The following is a 20623-nucleotide window of genomic DNA, read 5'->3' as shown; positions in this document are numbered from 1 at the left end:
TGCCTGTTTCAGGATTTGAGGGGGGAGACAAGGCTTTGTAAATGCATTCAAGCTTACATTCTGCTTTGCAGAACACCTCCTTTGATGATGTCTCATTACTGTGATGAAACTTCTGTTTATTAGAGAAGTCCAGACTGGCTGTTGCGTAGAAGTTCATCCCCCGCTGGAGCTACTGATATGTAGCTCTGCTACACAGGGAGATGTGCCAGTAGGTCCTAATAGTGCCAGATACACCAGCTTGATTTGTCCTTACCAGCTCCTACAGGGCAATGCTTTCATCTTTATATTGTCACTCTGTGGTTATTAATAGTGAATACGCTATTGTTAAGGTAATTCTAGCATAGCTGCACAAATGAAGCTGTCCTTGGAGTGCTCCCACAGCATCAGGGTTGGTGGTTGCCTGTCCTCATCTGCCTTACACTTACACTGCATAAATGGCACTCTCTGCCTAGATCACATGCCTGGTCACTGCGGTGGGGCACCTTGCTGACAAGTAGGCCTACGTTATAAATGTTCTGTGGATCCCCACCATGGAAAATGTGTTCAACTACAAAACAATATCAGATTTTAAATTAACAATAATGAATGCTGGAAGTTTGCACTAGGGCTTACGCTTTCAGACAGAGAGATACTAAAACCTTGCTTAGGAAAATTAAATGTAAATATTTCGGTATTTACACAGCTTTGTGAGAAAGTACTTCAAGCAAAAATAGTAAATGGTGTGAGAACAAGAGCATTACTGGTGCTCCTTGTAATTGTCATTACTCTTCAAAACTAATGGACTGGAAATTACAAAGAAGATTCTGGTTATTGGGTAAAATTTAGAACTACAGACCAAACTTTTCGATGGAAAGAACGGCTGAGTGAAAACTACAGATACCATAACAATGTATAAGTAAGAATTCTTAATGAACTTTATACCAACCAAATTGTTATTCCAGTTAAAATTAAGCAGTAGGTCTGGAGCTCAGCAGCATTCAATTCACATAAGCTACTTGACATCTGCTGGTTGGTTTTAGCTGGCCAGGTGAGTATCTGAATGAATGAAGGAAGGAAGGAAGGAAGGAAGGAAGGAAGGAAGGAAGGAAGGAAGGAAGGAAGGAAGGAAGGAAGGAAGGAAGGAAGGAAGGAAGGAAGGAAGGAAGGAAGGAAGGAAGGAAGGAAGGAATTAGACCTTAAACAGTTCAGTATTCCATAATGAACTCCTGAAGATGAAGATGATGATGAAGCTTTGTTAATTATGATGATAAAGTGCAATAGGCATGAAAAGTTGGGCCCCTATTACTGACCTGGAAAATGAACATAGTCTTTTATATGCAAAAGATCATAATTCTTATGCCTCTAATGTGCTCAAGCAATACCTAACTATACTAACCACCTATGTGCTCTTGCCATCTTTGTGAAAATTATACAACTGCTTAAACATAGATATTTTTTATTTTTACTTTAGAGATATCTGAAGAATATAGTGTGGGAAATGAGGAAGAAACCCTGCAGAGACAAGGATTTGCAGAAGAATTTTTTTGCCAGTGACAGTAATTGGTGAGCTGTGTCCCTCCTCTTATCCCAGTCTATGAGGCTTTCCATCAGATTTTCTCTCCCTTTCTGTTGAGGAGAGTGAATGAGAGCAGGTTGGTGGGCACCTGACAATGAGCACAAGTTGACTCCATACGCACGCCAAGACAACTGCTTTTTTTTTTTGCTATCAGCTGCTCACCTAGCGTGGCTGCTTCTGGTCCCCTATTCTTCTGTCTCTGTCCTTGCTGCATCAATAAATTTGCTCTAGACAACTACATTTGTAACTAGCCATTAAAACAAAAGTAACATTTTTTTCCAGATCTGCTGTCTCTGCAGATTCCTCCTGAGTTCTCCATCCAAATTTGTCCCAGAGCAAATAACCTTTGGCTGCTTGAGTCCTTGGCCAGTTAACTACCACTGTTCATAGCTCAGGTTGCAGGCTTCTCTGCAAGAATTCTTACCAAACCCAAACAATTATACTTCAGGTCTGTAAGACTTGAAGACACTGTGTTTGACCACATTCCTAGAGCTTAATTGCATCAAAGCACATCATAGTAAGAATTGAGAATAACCATTTTGCCATTCAGTGAGAGATGGAATCATGCTATAGAAACTCTTTAGTAGTTGTTCTGTCTTACTCTCTCTGGTTTGAGAGATCTTTTTCCAGTTTTCACTGAATGGAGACCAGGATTTTGTAAAATTTAACAGTAGGTATAAAATAGGTAACTTGAATGTCAGAAAATAAAGCTGAAGTATCAGGTCAGTCTTAATTGCAAAAATAAGCATTGCTTGTGCACGCAGGTATGATTATTGATGACAATCTGAAAAATAAATTTTAAATGGTCTGTTTAAAAAAAAAAAATCTGCAAGCAGAAAAATTTTTTGTGTTACTTCAGTGATAACCTGAAATAATGGATAACCAGTGTTTCATGTAAAGAATCTCCACTATTTTCAGTCATTTTGTGAAATGACTGGTTTTGCAATCTGACTAGGGTGTGAATTTAGATCTCTGTAATACACAGCTTGCCCCTATGCTCACTACCTATTTCTTATTTTTAATACAAAAATGATAGGCTATTTGTTTCTGATATACCAGGCTAGTTATATGATTTTGAACCATGTGCTGACATCAGTTACTCATAGCAGTTGTGTCTGTACTATTTAAAATAAATTCACCATCATTCCTAAGAGAAGGTGCAAAATCACCCTATTATTTATTTATTTTTTTAGAGAGATTAGAAGATTAAGGATAGGAAACACCTAAACTTCCTCCAGGGTTTTACCATTAAGTGTGAATGATGCTGGCATCTCCCAGGTAAGACATAAGTGCAAGAACAGATATTTTATTCTCCTTAACAAAACATTATCCAGTCATATGAGCTATTGCTTTAGAATGTTGGAATAATGTAGTAGCTATGTAGCCTGCCCTCCTTTTGTATTTCCTAAACTATAAAATTTGAGGTCTTTAAATACAAATCAAGACTGTGCCCCTCAGAGTGAATTACCCAAAAGAGGCAATTAAGTACTTATCTATCTGAAAGTTGGTTTTGCTTGTTTGTTTTTCCTGAGAAAACTGCTGGTTTTGAGCCACTTCCTTTGGAACACAGACTTCCTAGCAACTCTTTCAAAGACAAATCAAGAAGTCCATAGCTTAATCATTCAGCCTTCCATCATCCTTACTGCTTCACCAATTTGGTAAGCAGGCATGGAATCAAAGCACTAAGTGGAAAAGTCCACCACAGTTGTGCTGTGTCTACTACTTGCATTTAGATATTTATAAAAGCATGTTTTTAATTCCTTGTTTGCCATATCTCATAATTTACCACCTTCATTAAAGCAAGAAGATAAATACTTTCTGTAAAAAAGCTTTGCATAAACACTTTACTAAAGCACCTGTCTTTGTTGGAAGGGACTTCTGAGACAGGCAGGCTACAGCTGGAGCAGCAACGTTTCCAGAAGACCTTAAGACAGATGATCTCAAATGGATAGCAGGGAAAATAATCCAGCATTCCGTATTGTATCCATGCCCTCCTGCAGCAGTAACTTGTTCATAAATCTGAAAAAGAAGGCTACTGTCTTCCATATGGGGGAAGTGCAAGAAAACTGCTTTTGATAGTTCTGAATTCCCTTTTAGGACAAGGATTCTTGTGGGTGCAGGGTGGGCTAGCCTGCTCTAATAAATCTGATTACAGAGATTCAAACATGGAAGAATTTTTGTATCTGTGACCTCCATATAACTTCAGAAGTGAACCTTTTATTGCTTTTGTTTGAAGACAGGGTTCTAGTCAAAGGGTTGCTTTGATGTTTTTACTGGGTTACAAATAACATATGAGAGCAGGGGCCATGACAGCTTCAAATCATGTGATTTGCTTTGCAAGCAGCAAACAAAAAAGATCATTTGTGGTAAAGTATACAGTACTGTTTACAGAAATGAAATGAGACTTGAAATTAGAATTGAAATAGATGAAATCCAAGCAGATTTCAGTGACTTCTTGAGAAAAAGTTCTGTTACTTGTTTAGAGGGGAAATGTAATTTCCCAAGTAAATTTGCTCATTAATATTTCAAACTATTAATTTGTTCTGACAAATAGGGAGGTATCTCAAATCATGTTTTCAGAAACCAGTAGTTTTCTTTGATAGAATATTTTCAATGACCTTAATGTCATAACATATTGCTACAGATAGAACATGTATGTATAACTCATAATTAGTAATGCAAGCACCACACTTCGAAGAGTGTTGCTCACATAGAAAGCTGCTTTATATTTTCTACCCTGACTAGTGTATTTATTTTTTTAAGCAATGAACAGGATGCAAAGTGTTACACTTCTACCCATTTTCAAAAAAAAAAAAGAAAAATTTAGAACAGTGCAGAAGAGGTAGGTTTATAAAACAAATTCTAAATATAATCAATGTCATATGTTTTTTTGTATGTGTTCAAGTATGTGTTGTTGTGTTGTTGTTGTTTTTTAATATTTTTTACTCTGGAGGCGGTTTACAAAGTGCTGAGATTCTTGAGGGGTTTTGAACAAACTTCAGAGAGGATCAAGCCTTTTGGATATGCTTTCAGTATCCAAGCAAATTGAGATACCACAAATTCAAATTTTTATGTTTTAAACAATACTGGAGAAGAACTCAGGCTTTGAACAACTTGCACAGAAGATCAAAGAAGTGGTGTGTGCAACTACAAATAAACTGTTAGAAAGTGTGTTTGAGTTAAGATAGAAATGAAATGCTTTTGGCCATGGAAAAGGACCAGAAGATCCCATAGCATGATGAGATCAACATCAACTCTGGTATGGCCATTGGAAGGATTTTCTATCTGGCCATTTTTTATGAGCTTCTGTTTGTCTGTCCAATCTCTGGACCTGCTTTTTTCAGTATACTTTCATGACCTGTCATGTTTAGTATCTGAGATAAAATGGTGTTAACTTGTTGTTGGTTTTTTTGTTTGTTTGTTTTTAATAGAAAAGACACTAATGCATCTGTGAGTATACAATAGTGTTAAAAAATGGTTTTGCTTTGTTTTCGTGCCTAAGTATATGAAAAGCTCTATAATCAACTTAAGAATAAAATTAAATGAATTACCTAAAATGACCATTTCTGTCAAGAGAAATGAAAAGAAGAACACAGCAACTAGAATATGAGAAATATCTCAGCCTTCTAGCATAGATTATGATTGAAACCAAGGAAAGAGTCTTAGAATAGCCTAGACCACAGACTAGGTCACTATATTAATTTAGAGATGTTTGAGACACATCCCCGAGTGATTCAAAGTGGGTTGAGGCTTCAGGCACACCAGCTCGAGTTATTCCACTTTGTGTAAGTAAATAATCATAGCATTCATGTTGGTTGTCCTCTCCGTCTCAGATACAGTGCTTTTGTCAAGTCTTCTGACTCCCAGAATGTAACCAATTCTTTCAGCAAAGAAGTAGAGCAGTGGAATGTCAGATCTGCCAGTAAAAGAATGAAAACCAAGTTGTCAACCATGTGTTCCCTGAGAGAATGTCAGAGCTCACTGAGCTGTCTATTATCAGGGTTTAGATTTCATTTTTCTCTTCCGTTTCTTCCCTCTTTTTCTGGGAGAAAGAAGCTAGCAAACTGCAAATCCTGGCTTTCATGCTGATATGGAATGAAAATTTGAAGAAAAGTTTATAGACCTGTGTCAGACAGGAAAATAATTTACTGTCTCATCTACATTTTTAAAGATAGATAAGAATACATCAGAGATATTTAATGTTTAGACAACTTTATTTATTTTGGTTCCATATATCTTTGTAGGTAACTGTTTAGCAGGCATTAGCTGCATTGTATGTTCCTGAATTTCCTTCCACGTCAATCAGTGTGGCAGAAAATTAAGGTAACTGAGGCTTTATGAAGATCATGTCTGGTATTTTTCTAACAGAAACAAATTAAAAGCAAATCCAATTAAAACAAAGCCATTAGTCTGAAAATGCAGAGTGATTTTTATACTTAAATCCTTGCCTGAATTATGAATCTTATATATCCATCATGTTCTTCTGCTTTCTCATTTTAATTGTACCTTTTCCTTGCCTTATGAATTTTTTCTTTTTTCCTTAATAGCTCAGGATATTTTTTTCTCTTTTCCTCAACAGTCCAGGTTGATTCTCTGGTGGGCAAGTAACTAAAAATAAAATTCTTGGCCAGCAGCCATTTTACTGTTTTTCATTCATTTCAGGATGGCACCAATTTTTGAAACAAGAAGACAACAGCTAAATATATTCCAAGACAAAGTAATCAATCATGATAGTCTGCTAATTCTTGGAGATACCATAAAGGTACCAAACTATGAGAATTCATTCTTGAAGATGCCAGGAAGAAATAAGTGTAGACAGTAGAATCCTGTAGGGAGGAATGATGAGGAGACCTGCTGTATGCACCCTTCTGCTAGATGTTATACATCTATGTTTCTGTATTAAACTTTATTCAGCTAAGTTGCATGGCAAGGAGTTTCTGTTGATGAAGCTGATGATGAATGCATTAACTCCTGCAATACAGCACTGTTAGTGGTTTGACCAAATATCATCATGTAGTCATTTAACATCAAGATGTTATAGTTTTTCTGTTTTTGTAGGTGATTATCCAATAAATATCTCACAGGATACTGTACAAAAAGTTTTTCTAAAAAGAATCAAGTAGTGTGTAGAAAAAGCATGAAGATTTTAGATGTCTTATCCTCATGGTCTTTCTACTTGTACTGATAGTGTGGATTGCACCTTGACCCTGGCAACCCATACAATCAGTACAAGATGGGGGATGTAAGGATTGAGCACAGCCTTGCCTACAGGACTGAGGATGCAGGCAGATAGGAAGGTGGACATGGGCCAACAATATGTCCTCACAACCCAGAAAGCCAGCTGTACCTTAGGCTGCATCAAAAGAAGTGTGGCCAGCCAGTCAAGAGAGGTGATTCTGCCTCACTGGTGAGACCTTACCTGGAGTACTGATCCAGATGTGAGACTCTTTAGCAGGGTCTACTGTGACAGGACAAGGTTTTCAAACAAAAAGAAAAAAAAGGGAGATTTAGATTGGAAATAAGGATGACATTTTTTACAATAAAGGTGGTGAGGCATTGGAATACATTGCCCAGAGGGGTGATGGGCCCTGATCAACTATAGATGCCCTGTTCGTTGTAGGGGAGTTGGACAAAAAGACTTTTAAAGGTGCCTTTCAACTTAAAAGATTCTATGACTCTATGGTAATAATATTTATTTTTCTATAAAGTTTCTGATAATTAACTATTTTGTAGTATTTGATAAAATTTGAGAGGCTACATAGTGATTAAATAAAAAATAAATTTTAAAATAAAAAAGGTTAAGAAAAAAAAGTAAGTTTCTGACTTTTCCAATATTCAAAGTTTAAGCTTTTGATATCTTAAAGCTAAAAATCCAGAGGAAGTACAACAAAGCAAGGTAGTGAATGTGGTAAAGGAGTTAAAAAGAATGCAAATAATTTTTAAATGTCCATATATGTTATCTAGCTCTGAAGAAACTCTATGAATCTGTCAAAATCTGAATGACACCAGTGTGTTTTACAGATTAACTCCTTCGCTTTAAGAAGTGTTTTGTTATATATATGACACGTTATACTGTGCACTTAGATGACTGTGAAACATATTTTGTTAGTTAGAAATATTGCATTAAATGGTTGTCAACTATACAATTTTCAGATAAGAATCAATCAAGAATTGTGTGGTGATGTGCAAATTTTCAGTCAATTTGAACTGATTTGGATCTTCAGAAGGTTAAGGTAGTTTAATGGTTGAAAGCACATTGCTGTGCAGCAAGCTGCAAAAGTCAAAGGGCTAGAGGATTAGGATTTCATTTCCTTTTAGCCATTGCCATGTCTGTTTTCCGTCCAAACTACTTCTTGTTCCCATTTAACCCATGCTTTTAAAGACAAAGGGGGTTGAGAACTTGTGGGCCTCAGGCTTCATTTTAACAAGCCGTCTCTAGCACTTTGGTGCACAATTTGTCATAAATGTCATAGGTCAGGGAATGCTAGAAACCTAAAGCCAGCAGATGGTCATTATGACAGCAGTTATGTTTCAGAAGCAAAAAATGCTTTGTGGTATTTACTCCAGCATGTGAATGCTACACCTCTGTAGAATATTTCCAAGATCACTCTTAAAATGGATTCATCTTTTTATTTCTCAGTTCTTAACTAGAGCTCATAGGGGCCCCTGAGCTTCATCCTCTTCCCACTGCTTACAAGGTTCAGAGGGTTTCTTCCATAAAACGTACCAGTGGAACATTCCATTTCATTTACAAAAAATTAGTAATAGTCAAAGTTACTGACTATAGACAAACTTCTCATTGTTAAGTTAGAAAGAATTTCTTTTTCCTCTTTACACTACTTTTATACCCTTTTATTCTTTTCAAGTAATACTGGAAATTGATGTTTCAAATAATCTCCAAATGAGATTTTCCTAGGAAAACAGTATTTCCAGCTCAATAGAAATTACAAGTTTGTGCACTGTTTTGTTCCACATACCTTCAGATATAAGAAATTCACACAGGATACAGGCTCTGCTACAGAGCTGATGCACAGTACTTCAGGCTTTAATGAGGAAGAGAAAACTGCTAGGAATAATCTCAGTTTCAAAAAGCCTGCGATCCAAAGCTGCAGAAAGGAAAGTAATATTTAGCGTGCACAGTTCACTAGGCTCAGATCTGCATGGGAATTGTTTTACAGAAAAAGAAAGAGCAGTCTGTTCCTTCTAGAGCATCAGCTGAGTATTTGGCTGATCTCTATAAGCACCATAACAAATACTGATCCTGAGCAGAGGTGGTCTTTTTTTTCACTAATCAGTTCTGTAAGAGCATTTTGAGCATACAGGTTGTAGATACAGATAAGTGCAGGAGTATAGACATATACTTATGTGTGACAAACTGACAGGCAGGCAGCCTGTTTGATGTTGCTCATAAGTGAAGGAAGTGGGTGAGAAAAAGGTAAAATACAAGCCTCTTGTTCCAAGATAACTACTTAAGTCAAAAAAAGTCTCCTGTATTTAGTAGGAAGAAGCTACATTCTGCAGATATATTTGATGCATCATTCAACAGGTGATCATTCAGAACAAGAAAATTAACTTTCTTGCTAGTCGCTGAAAATATTTCATGGTGTCTCATCCAAGCTGCTCAGTCAAACTTAGTAAAACATACGTTTTATACATGTGAGGAACATAACTACAGCGATAGGATTTGGGATTTGACAATATAACTTGGTTTCCAGGGAAATAAGACTGTGTCATCCATGTGGCTGCCTTTTAGTTCCACTTCAGTAATTTTGGACTAGTTGGCCGATTTCAGCAGATTTCAGAGAAATTTCACACATTCACAAAAAACAATTCAGTTCCTATATATGTTCCCACAAAATCTTTGACTGTATATAGGAAACAGGCATGACTAAATGAGGACCTGCTAGTTAAACTAAGAGATAAGAAGGATACATGCAGACAGTGGAAACAGGGGCATTTGTCCTGGGAATAACACAGGGACAACATCTGTACATGCAGATATGGTATCAGGAAAGCCAAGGCGCAAATGAAACTGGACTTGGCTATGCATATGAAAAATAACATGAAATGATACTACAGGTATCAGAAGAGATGAAAGAAGAGTGTACCCTTCTGATAAACAGGAACGGAGAACAGGCTTCAGTCAACACGGAGAAGACTGAGGTACTCAACAAATTTGAGTAGGTAGGGGTCAAGAGAGCAAAATCCCTCCTACTGTAAGCAAAGAGCAAGTTCAAGACCATGTGATAATACTGCATGTGAACAAGTCTATGGGACAGAACATTGTGCATGTCAGAGTCCTGCAGAAACTGGCTGAGATAGTTGCCATGCCACTTTCCATCATATTTGAAAAGTCATGGCTGTCAGGCAAAGTCCACAGCAGCTTGAAAAAAGAAACATTTTTACGGAAAGGGGAAAAATGAAGATGCCTGTAACTACAGGACAGTGAACTTCACATTTACACCTGAAAAGATCATGAAACAGATCCTCCTGGAAGCTGTTACTAAGATGTATGTGAAACAAGGAAGTAGTCCATGACAGCTAGCACTGTTTTACCAAGGGCAGATGGTACCTAACCAATCTGGAGGCCTTCTGTGATGGAGTGATGACAACTGTAGACAAAGGAAGGGCAACTGATGTCATGTACCTCAACATTTGCAAAGCCTCCGATATGAACTCACATTACTATCTTATTTCTAAATTGGAAAGATGAGATTTGAAAGACGGATTGTTCAGTGGGTAAGGAACTGGCTGGATGGCCACAGCCAGAGTTTTGTGGTCAACAGCTCTGTGTCTAGCTGGATAAACAGCTCTGTGTCTAGGTGGATACCACAGATGAATGATGTTTCCCAGTGCTCCATCTTGGGACTGGTGCTCTTCAACATCTTTATCAATTATCTAGATAGTTGGTTTGACTGCACGCTCAGCAAGTTTGCTAATGACACCAAGCTAAGTGTGCAGTTGATACAGAAGGAGGGGATGCCATCCAGAGGGACTTGACAAGCTTGAGAAGTAAGCCCACAAGAATCTAAAGAGATTCTACAAGGCCAAGTGCAAGACGCTGCACTTGGATCAGGTATTATGGGATGGACAGTCAGGAAAGGGAGGTGATTGCCCCCTCTGCTCTGCCTTCATGAGGTACCACCTGCAGTACTGCACCCATGCCTGGGGTCACCAGCACAAGAAAGGTATAATGCTGCTGGGACAGATCTAGAGGAGGACACAAAAATGATCAGAGGACTAGAGCACCTCTTCTATTAAAAAAGGCTGAGGGAGTTGGATTTGTTCAGCTCAGGAAAAGAAGGCTCAGAGGAAACCTCATTGCAGCTCTCCAGTACTGAAAGGGAGCTTATCACACAGCATCTTTGGGACAATCAGGAGATCAAACCTAGCCAGCATGGGTTCACAAAAGGCAAGTCCTTCCTGACAAACCTGATCCCCTTCTACATCAAGTGACCCACCTGATGGATGAGGGAAAGGATGCTGACTTAGTCTACCTAGACTTCAGAAAAGCCTTTGACAATGTATTCCAGAACAATAGCATTCTTCTGGGGAAGCTGGCAGCCTGTAGCTTGGAGAGATACACTCTTTTCTGGGTAAAGAAGTGGCTAGAGGCCGGGCCCAGAAGATAGTGGTGAGTAGGGTTACCAATCAGCCACCAGTGTGCTCATATTGCTAAGAAGGCTAATGGCAACCTGGCTTGTATCAGAAACAGTGTAGCCAGCTGGAGCAAGAGGTGATTATCCCCCTGTACTCAGCTCTGCGGGAGCCACACCTTGAATGCAATGTTCAGTTTTGAGTCCCTTACTACAGGAAAGACACTGAAGCTCTGGAGTGTGTCCAGAGAAGGGCAACAAAGCTGGTGAGGAGTCTGGAGCACAAATCTTAAGAAGAACAGCTAAGGGAGCTGGGATTATTTAGTCTGGAGAAGAAGAGGCTCAGTTGAGACTTTATTGCATTCCACCACCCCCTGAAAGGAGGTTGTGGTTAGATGAGGATCAACCTCTTCTCCTGGGTAACTAGCAGTAGGACTAGAGGGAATGGCCTCAAGTTGCATCAGGTGAGGTTCAGACTGGATATTAAGAAAAACTTTCTCCAAAAGAGTGGTCAGGCACTGGAATGGACTGCCCAGGGGGGTGGTGGAGTCATCGTCCCAGCTGGTGTTTAAGAAATGTTTAGATGTAATACCAAGGACATGGCTTAGTGAGGAAATATCAGTGGCCAGTGAATCAGCACTTCCATTGCTCAGAACTAACCATGATGTTGCTTCTCACCAAGGTGGTAAATGAGTGAGAATAACCTCCTACAGTCATCATCTCACTACAAGAATAGGAGAGATGCAGGGGTAGAATAACCTACTCCTGCCTATTTCTACTCTTCCATAGAAAAACCTATTTCTAAACCTAATCAGGGGGGTTGATTTGGTAGAAGAACCTATCAGACTGTAAGAAATCATGCTCAGTTAGTTCAAAAGCTAATGGAGCAATCTTTCCACTCTCTGCAGTGGTGAAAGTTACAGAATAATCACACGCAGTGGAAAAGTTTTCTTCATCCTCAGAACTTTCTGACCAGATACATGTGTTCTTTACATTTTGTTCATGCTTTCTCCCAGTGATTAATATTTCTTAGAATTAAGATTTTGAAGAGTAGAACCTGTGACTCTTGGCACCTTCAGCATTTCCAAATGTAGCTTTAGATCTACCAGCTAGAGAACCACAAAGTTATTTATACCTTCTTGTTTCACCTTCCAAAATGAAAAGTCAAATATGTAGGATACTCACATTGCCTGCAGGTCATGATATACTTGCAAGGCCATCATCTCCAGGGCCTCATAAATGAAATATGTAATTTTTAATTCTCATAGGCTCCAGATCGGAAAATTGAAAACCTGGAAGATATTACTTTCACAGCCTGAATTCTATTTTATGCTCTTGCAGGGTAGTAGCCCCTAGAGTCCTCATGAGTCCAATAGCTGTCTATGAGTGAGTGGACTTCAATTCCTATCTATCATTACCACAGATTTGGTCAGCAACTAACTTTATTTAAACACTTTATACTTAAAGCCTGTTCCAGTGATTGATAAGCATTGCATCCATTTCCCTCTCAAACAGTGCAGCTATTGATGGCCTCTGGATTCTTCACATCCTGATTCTAGCAACAGGAAAAATACTACAGCAGATAAAAGGAGCAGTGCAAACAGAACAATTCTTCACTTGGAGGATGGAGGATGATTACTGTCTTTAAGGAAATAAAGGAAATAAGCAGGAAAAATTTGGTATTCGTACAACAGGTGATGAGAAACAGTAAAAAATGCACAAGGCCTTTGCAATTTTAAGTACATAATGGAAGGTTATGAACACTGTCTCTAATTTCAAGCAAGGCAAAGCCTATAACAAATGAACTGTTTTCCTCTGTCTATAGCATTGCACTGCAACAGGGACCCAGAGAGGTTGTGGGGCCTCCTCCTTGGAGATCTCCAAAAGCCACCCTGACATAGACCTGAGCATTCTGCTCTGGCTGCCACTGCTAAAGCAGGGGTTGGGCCAGATGGACCCGGAATTTCTGCCTGCCCCTTCTGACATTCTCTTTGATTCTGTGTGATGACTTTTGGATGGACATCTGGCTTGGCATAATATGAATATAACTTTGTGAAGCAAATTTTTGCATACTCTTCATTTGTGTTAATTTTCCATTCAGACTGGAATAATTATTAATATTAGTTTTCAAAGGATAGCTAAAGAAATCACATATGCATTTCCACATAAGTATGTAGCATAGCTCTCAAAAATGCCTCACAGTAGATAAGCGTGTGTATACTGTTTTCTTTTGGTCACCATGTGTTACTTTTATCTTTATTGCAATCCGTGTTTAGTAAGTAATTTTGCAAAGTTAAAACATGAAAACTTAAATGTCTTATTTTACACTGACAGCTAAAAATTACTCATGGATTTCCTAAGTGAAGAGAAAGTCATCTGAAACTTAGAATTAAGAACTGTTCTGAACACACTCAACATTGAGAAGAGGTCATCTGAGCAACATTTAAATACATTTTTGCTGCTACTCTGGAATACAGACAAAGAGATTGTGCTATTTTTCTGAGAAATGTGTCAGATAGAATAAAGATGTTAATAGACATAGACAAAAATATTTGCATAGAAACATTGGAAGTAGTTATTAGCACATTTCTTTAAAAACTATGAAATAAAACACTTCCCTCTATCAGTTTAAAAATGCTGTTCAATACATACCTGGTGCTTACCACAGTCGCTAGGATGCTTCAGACACTGACCTGTCAAATGTACGACCATTTGAGCACGCTGCTCCGCAAAGAAATTGTTGAAGCTACTGCTTACGCAGCAAATCCATTTCTCTTCATGCTCCACACTGAGTGATTTTGCTTAGAGCTACAGAGCTGTGCAGAGCTGTGTTCTGATCTCACAAGCTAGTTATCGCAACTTTTCTTGAGGTATACTGTTGTATAGAGTGGAGAGACGGGATTTATCGACTTATTTAAATCCCAATTACGTCACCTGAGATCTTTTTATTTTCTACAACAAGTATTAGATCAGCCTTTAAAAAAAGGAGAAATGAAACATCTGGAAGTAAAGCCTTTCACGAACTGAAAATTTCCCTGCTTCCTTTTAACCCATCTCCTATTTCCTTAAAGGCTGACTTCAAGCTTTGAGACTTACTCCAGCATTATGAGGACATTATGGTTAAAAGAGAGCACGGGTTAACAATCTATTATTGCCTGCACCATAGTAATAAGAAAGTAAGGGAACCTGTACCTCGGCATCCAGGCAAAGAGTTGTAACAAGGAAGAAAGAGTGAATTGGTAAGAAGTTTCAAAATATAAAGTGAACTTTTTTGAAGAGATAAGTTTTGCACATGTTTTGCTTTATCTGTTTCATTGTAAGATTCCCTTAGCTTAATTGTTTGCGTTGTTATGCATGCAAGTAGTTTACATATATACACAGATTTAATAAAAGAATTCAGTCGGCAGCTTGAGGTTGTGCAGTCAAGGAGACTAGAGATATCTGCTATATTGAAATCTCTGTGTACATTTTTATACATATTAGATTAAAAATAATCCAGCGATAGTTATTGCTGTTATTTTTTCTAATCCTCATTTAATATAATTTATTGAGAGGATGGTTACGTACTGCACCCAGTTACACAACCTGCTTTGAAAGTAGCTAAGTTGTTATCAACAATAACAACTCTAAGCCTCACTTTTCTTTTTATCATCTACATTTTACCCGTTCTCATTCTCTGTACGTCAGGTGATACAATTTTTTTTTTTTTAATAATAAAACAATTCTGCAAGAAATATGAACAGTAAATAACAAAGAAATATCTAACTGTGCAAGCAAGGCATCTGAAACTGTGGTTCTAAAACACGACTGGATTGTAAATACTACAAATAACTGCTATCGTGCTTTTTTCCCTCAGTCATTTCTGGGTGGCAGAGCATTCATAGAACAGCTTCAGAAGTGGTGTTCTGCAGCCTAACAAGCAATTAGTACAGTCCATTAAAAAAAAGAAAAAAAAAGAAAAAAAAAAAAAAAAAAGAAAGATAAAATAGGAGGAAGAGGAAGGAAGGAAGAGAGAGAAAGAGAGAGAGAAAGAGAGAGAGAGAGAAAGAAAGAGAGAGAGAAAGAGAGAAAGAGAGAAAGAGAGAAAGAGAGATAGAGAGATAGAGAGAGAAAGAGAGAAAGAGAGAAAGAGAGAAAGAGAGAAAGAGAGAAAGAGAGAAAGAGAGAAAGAGAGAAAGAAAGAAAGAAAGAAAGAAAGAAAGAAAGAAAGAAAGAAAGAAAGAAAGAAAGAAAGAAAGAAAGAAAGAAAGAAAGAAAGAAAGAAAGAAAGAAAGAAAGAAAGCTCTGAAAGTGAAGGTGGCCGCTAATTATTAAAATGGAGCCATAAATAGCTATAAATATTTAAGCCTTATAGTTCGATTTGTTTGTGGAGGTAGCTATTAGCCTGCTTGTGAGATGGTAAATTCCTTCCTATTACAATGCAGCACTACAGGCAGCTCCAGTGTGAGCGGAGACAAAGAGCCCCAGGCAGCCCCACCCTCGCCCATTCTGTTCTCCGACAACACCCCTTGTTCACAAAGCCCCTTTCAATTATAGTCTTTGTTGGTAATGTTTACTTTTTTCATTCAAATTTCTCCTTCCCTCAGCCTCACTCTTCCAGGCAACCTGCTCGCTGGAGCCAACGCGGAGAAGCAGAGAAAGAGAAAATGAAATCCAGCACATGCCTACCGTGATAAAAACACAGCAAAACCAAACCAAAACCCGACCCAGTCCTCCAAGGAGGGGGTGCAGAGCAACACTATTTATTTTTGTCTGTAATTCTCCTCTTATTATTACCCACAACTGTCTCTCATTTCTCACTGAGGACGCAGGCTGGTTGTGTGGATGCAGGGTGACAAGAGACTGCTTTAGTTTGCTCAGTGAATATCATTCTACTTATATCTCTCTTTTCTTCCCCAGATGATAAAAAGGTTATTTAGAGAGCAATGACACTTTTCCTTCTTAGGCAATGATGGCATAAGTAAGGATATTTTTTTTCACAGTGTCCAGAGTTTGCCTGAGTGCTTTTTGTTTTTTCGCCCTTGTGATTTCATTTTATTTTATTTTTTCTAGTTTGTGGGGATTTTTGCTTCTGGGTAGGGAGGGGTGCTGTTTTTTTGTAGTTTTTTTTTCTTTTTTGTTTTTGTTTTTGTTTTTGTTTTGTTTCACCAAAGATATTATTTACTTTCCTGTCTGAAATACACTATGAAGTGCATTTTGGAATATATTATGAAATGTGGCAACCTTGTCTAATGAATGACAAAATGCAACAAAAGAATGTGAGAAACGTTTTCACATAAAGATATTAAAGAACACTCTTCAACTTTGAAAAGCAGAACGCAAAACGATGCAGCAGTAAAGTGTTTTTTTGTGTGCGTGTGTGTTGGTTTTTTTTTTTTCTGTATCATAGCATCAGATTAGTTGAGACCAAAATATGAATACTTTGATTGGAAAGTGACAGCTGTCACTCCAGCATCTGTAATCTCATGTCTGAAAACAAGCATTTTCTTGCATTCTGTCTACCAACAGATGCATGTCATGATGCATGTCGACAAATTAGTGGATGGTTTCTATAACAATCAAAAAGTAGATATGCCTGTGTACACATGTGTTTATACACATGTAAATATAGAAAAGCATATGCTGTTCTATGGAGAACATTTTTCTGAGTTTTGCTTCTCAAATTCCATTTAACAAGAGTTGGCATATAAAAATTAACATTTAATTGAGAAATGTTTATCTTTTCGTTGCACACAAACTTTCTGCAATTTTTAAGGAGGAAATTTACCTATGGATAAAAAGAGCCCATATTTTAGAATTGTCTTCTTAAGACAAGGGACAGAAGTTGGCATTGCTCTGCAGTTCAGTAAAACCTGTGTTTGTGCACTGAAGATCTCACACTGAGAAGCCGAGTCTACTTGCCACGAAGTAATGCATATCAGCAATGACAATACTCTTTTTTTCCTCTTAGCAGTCAAGCAGTGTTGCACATATTATTGAAAAGAAATAGTTTAATTGGCTGATGCGTATGTACAGTAGGCTTTGGTAACGCTTATTACTCAGACAATATTTAATTATGATTCTAAGATTTTTCCTGGCCCTTTTGCTTTAACTAAAACAGAGGTGCTATTTCTCTTTTTTTGCCTTTAAATTTATGTCACCCCTTATTAACAAAAAACAGCCTGGGTCAGTCTCGCAACCCCATGTACTGTCTATGAGGAACATCTGTATTCAGGCTTTAAAAGCTGTCATAAATTTAGGCCTCAGCAAACAAGGCGGGTTTCACAGGCATCTTCATCAGCCACAGGAGGCTGGGTTCCCTGCGGCCGCCACGCTTTGGTGACCTTTGGCTCGGTCCACCTGCTGGACGGCATGTTTGAAATCCAGACTGGGAAGATGTTGCTCAGTGGCAAAATGGTGTCATCGGAGGCAGTGGAGGAATCTCTCCGTCATCACTGAGGGGGTTCCCCCCATGGCGAGGATGAAAGGCACAATTTACGTTCACAAAAGACAGGCAATGGGAACATGGGGGAATAAAAAATAAGGGCAGAAAGCTTCACCAGCACTTCCCAAGTGGACCACTGCAGTCCTTGCTGCAAGTGGGGCGTCCCTGAGGATTTCACCAGAGGCTGGCCTGAAAAGAAAGGGATTAAGTCCTTTTAGAGTAGGGAAATGGCACAAAAGGAGCACTTTTATGATGTAGCAGTATAAGATAAGGGCTCCATTGTGCGCCTGATTGCAAATGGCCTCGGAACTGAGCAGCCCGAGCGGCAGGCCCGGCTGCCCCCATCAAGCCGCCCTGCAGCATGGTGTGCCTGTGCTGGACTCACAGCAGGGCTCGCATTTAGGGGCAACTACGAGATTATTGGTTTGTTTCTACATCATGGGCTTTTTTACACACCTACGAAAAAGTGGCCTGTAGGGAGATTATACTCTAGTGGAAGTTGCTGCTAATTAAAACAAGTAATTAGTGTTCCTCCAGGCTTTGCAGTTTCACTCACTTTTGCCCGCCAGACAACATTAGTTTAAAAGCAATCCAATTGCTAGCAATAACAGACTGTAAAAAAGTCATTTAACTAGTATGTAAGTGTAAGGTTACAGTTCAGGCTTTGATTTATCTCTTCTGGACTGTTTAGAGATCCATGACAAAGTAGACAAGGCTGGGGGGAAGGGGAGGGAGGGGACTAAAATGTTTTCTTCTTTTTTTCAAAGCCATGTCTCTACACTTAGACAGAGACAAGACAGAGTTTCAGGAGACAGCTTTCCAAGCAACATTAAGAAAATAAAATGTAATTTAATGCAGTTTTCTGAGAGAACCCTCACTTAGCATTTTGTAAACAGATCGTTTCTTTAAGTCCTTTTGTTTCCACTCCTGCTTCTGCTGAATTGAGGACTTGTTATTGACTCTGGCTCCCTCTGAGATAGAAGTATAACACATTATTACTTCGTGTATTTTGTATAGACAAAAGGGATGGTACATATGAGTTGTTGTTCTACAAGAAACTTGAGATTAACGCAGTTTCCAATGTGCTAATGTATCGATTGACAAAAAAATATAAACTGGAGTATCACCCCTATCTTTGGTTGGTTTCCAGTGTTTCTGTCAGTCCAAAACTGCCAGCTGTTGACCATGTGGATCATAGCATTTGGTGCTGATATGTGTTGTAATGTAATTCCTTGTATGATATTTCGGTTTTAAAAGAACATGCATGAAGTTTTACTATTTTTGCAGAGACAAATGCATACATGGATAATGCATAAACAGCAAATCAAGAATATTACCCCATATGCAGGTGATTTCTTCCTATTAATAGAAAACAGTTTCCTAGTGTTCAACCAGTAAACACAGATTTTGTTTTCAGTTTGACTTATCTCATATTTCTGTTGATAAGTGAACTAGAAAAAGGAAAATATGATTTTTGATAAGCTAGAGAAACATTTTATACTGATAAACAGAATAGGATTGCATAATAGTCACACTGAAATGGTTGCAATTCAACACTAAGTTGTCATTTTAAATGGGATTTTTTTCCAGTCATGTAACAACAGACAACTCTGTACAGCTGAACTGCTTTTCTCATAATGTTAATTTTGAATATATGAAACATGCAATTTTTGATCACAAATAGAAAAGATGAGAATATCCATCAAAAAAAATTTTTGTTTTTTTTTCCTTCTTCTAAAAGTTTAATAATTCGATCTGATGAGCAGTAACCATCAAGTGTTTATGTAGATCCTGATAAAATACTTCAACAAATTGAATAATAAATTTAAAGAATATTAAGTAATAATAATAATAACAGTGATTAAATTTTAAGAATAGTGCAAATCTTGTTGAATGCTGGGATTGTCTTTAGGACCTTAAGGACTCCAGTGCCTTTTTTTTTCTTTCTTTCTTAATCTGGTGATTGATCAGTTGATGTGTTCCTATGAGAATAGACATAGAACATAGTGAACAACATCCGTTTAATTTAAATTTCTTTCTCTGACAAGGATGTGAATGAATCTCCATTCCCAGAAAACAGGAATAATTGTTGTAAAATCCCTGCCCTTTCATCCCTGTATTTTCTTTTAGAAAATGGATTTTTTTTTTACATTCCTTTAAGTAGTTTTGATGGATGTGTGTACAGACTGAGTGTCCATTTGTAGATGTACTTTTGGACCACCTTCAAGTAGCATTCTGCATAGTAAAAAGCTTCTTTTTAAATTATATCAGCATTCTGTTGTATTTATTTCTTATTAAATTTAGAATGGATGTATACACCTGCACACATATGTATATATTTCCATGTATACATATATTTCTCTTTTATTCTCAGGAGTTGCATTTATTTTCAGTGCCAGGCATAGCAGAACAGTCTGTGGGGCACCAGAGGGCAGAAACTGCTGCAACTTGTATGGACACACTAAACTCTTTATAGATTAGCACAAAACCATAAGGGACAGTATAACAGCTCTAATTTTATGTAGTAAGCCATATTTGCACAACAATTCCATTACAATACAAAAGGCAATCTTCAGAAGTAATTTAGGAACGGCAACTGTATTAATGCTGAGCCCAAGAAAAGGAGAACAATTTTCTTACACAATCCAGCTTCAATGCTCAGATGTCTTCTGTAAATGATTTTAATGGTTATTTGATTCTAATTTAAACATAAATTGACTTTAAGATTCACCCACATCTTACATCCATGTTGCTTGTGCAATTCTTTTTTCACTAATGGTGACTTCAGAATGGACTCTATTCTTATGAATTTTTCTCCTCATGTTACTTCTTGAAGTAATTTGCAGTATATTAACAACATCAAAGTGAAGAATCTCAGCAGCAGAATACACAAACATCATGGAATGATGAAAAGGAGTTTTGAGGATCATCAAGGCAGTAAATGATACAAAGAGTTCACTGAAATCACATTCTACCAATTAACTGAAATATTAGCTTCCTCGCACGTTTATGAATGTATAACAAAGTTAAGTTAGCTTTACCATCCAA

The 20623-nt window shown here is 37.8% G+C and overlaps 1 long non-coding RNA gene across 1 annotated transcript in view; it reads right to left on the bottom strand.

Annotated features, from left to right (window-relative positions):
* LOC125687190 (uncharacterized) overlaps positions 1 to 14072 on the bottom strand; it is a 28070-nt gene extending 13998 nt beyond the window's left edge. The window contains exon 1 of the long non-coding RNA XR_007374011.1: positions 13804 to 14072. This is a non-coding gene — a long non-coding RNA (uncharacterized LOC125687190). The remainder of the gene's footprint in view (positions 1 to 13803) is intronic.
* Between the last annotated feature and the right edge of the window lie 6551 nt (positions 14073 to 20623).

Source organism: Lagopus muta, chromosome Z (genome assembly GCF_023343835.1).
Source record: "Lagopus muta isolate bLagMut1 chromosome Z, bLagMut1 primary, whole genome shotgun sequence".
Taxonomy (NCBI): domain Eukaryota; kingdom Metazoa; phylum Chordata; class Aves; order Galliformes; family Phasianidae; genus Lagopus; species Lagopus muta.
The sequence above is the reverse complement of the archived record's forward strand: the minus strand, read 5'-3'. Positions and strand labels throughout refer to the sequence as shown.